Consider the following 1,025-nt stretch of genomic DNA (forward strand, 5'->3'; position numbering starts at 1 on the left):
AATCCCACTAGTGAGGTTTGGGGAGGGTAGGGTGTACGCAGACCTTACCCCTACCCGAAGGAGTAGAGAGGCTGTTTCCGAAGTAAATTATGCTTCGACCTGAACAATTAAGGAAGAGTGTATCAATTGAGAGCACTCACCATCACTTAGCATTGTCTTAAGTTACCAATTGAAAGCATACAATAAGCACAGAGGAAGTTAGGTTCTTTTCGTTGCATCATCGACTTTTACAGCTAATATTTATGAGATATGTTGATCAAAACTCTTACGTCATGAACCATGATATATGTTAAGAGTCTTATTTTACAATTTTGACAAATCGACTAAAACTTGTGGTGGATTTGTCAATAGTATATCAATTTCTGACGAGATCTATAATAATTAATATTTCCATTGAATAATGAAGAACCTTTCATAATATAGAGGCAAAAAGAACTTCAAACACTTAGTAAATAGGCGTGAATGCTTTCAAAGAGAGCAGACTAAAAGTTTTACAAAAATAAAACCTGGAAACGGTCGATCAACAAGCTGGAATAGCTCAGTTGGTTAGAGCGTGTGGCTGTTAACCACAAGGTCGGAGGTTCAAGCCCTCCTTCTAGCGTATGATTGTGATATAACTTTTTCCTCAACACCAAAAATATAGCTGCCCATCCGGGTCGGGTGAAGTACAGAAATACCTCTTAAAGTGGATGGTCTTACAATTTTAGTCAAGTATAATAAGTCTTACACCCTCGCTTGCCCCATATGCAACACTGTTAACTTTTGACCTTGAAACTCTGCCTGAGGCAAGCGGGGGTCAAAAGTTAAAGACCACTCTAAAAAGTATCATACTTCCATAAGTTTTTGCTGCACTGGGTGCATTCATTCTGATTTTAGCCCAGAGAGAGGATAGTGTATGAATTCGGGGCGATTTGCACAAATAGAATCAATTAACGACAAAATATAATATTGATCGGTCGGCCAAAATTTATTACATCTGCTAGTCAATATATATAAAGAGCAGTTAAAAATATACTTTTCTCATC

General features: G+C 37.6%; 1 non-coding gene across 1 annotated transcript; it reads left to right on the plus strand.

Moving 5' to 3' along the window:
• The first annotated feature begins 527 nt into the window (after positions 1 to 527).
• TRNAN-GUU lies at positions 528 to 601 on the plus strand. The gene has a single exon. It is a non-coding gene; the product is annotated as a tRNA-Asn (tRNA).
• The last annotated feature ends 424 nt before the right edge of the window (positions 602 to 1,025 follow it).

Source organism: Nicotiana attenuata, unplaced genomic scaffold (genome assembly GCF_001879085.1).
Source record: "Nicotiana attenuata strain UT unplaced genomic scaffold, NIATTr2, whole genome shotgun sequence".
Classification (NCBI taxonomy): domain Eukaryota; kingdom Viridiplantae; phylum Streptophyta; class Magnoliopsida; order Solanales; family Solanaceae; genus Nicotiana; species Nicotiana attenuata.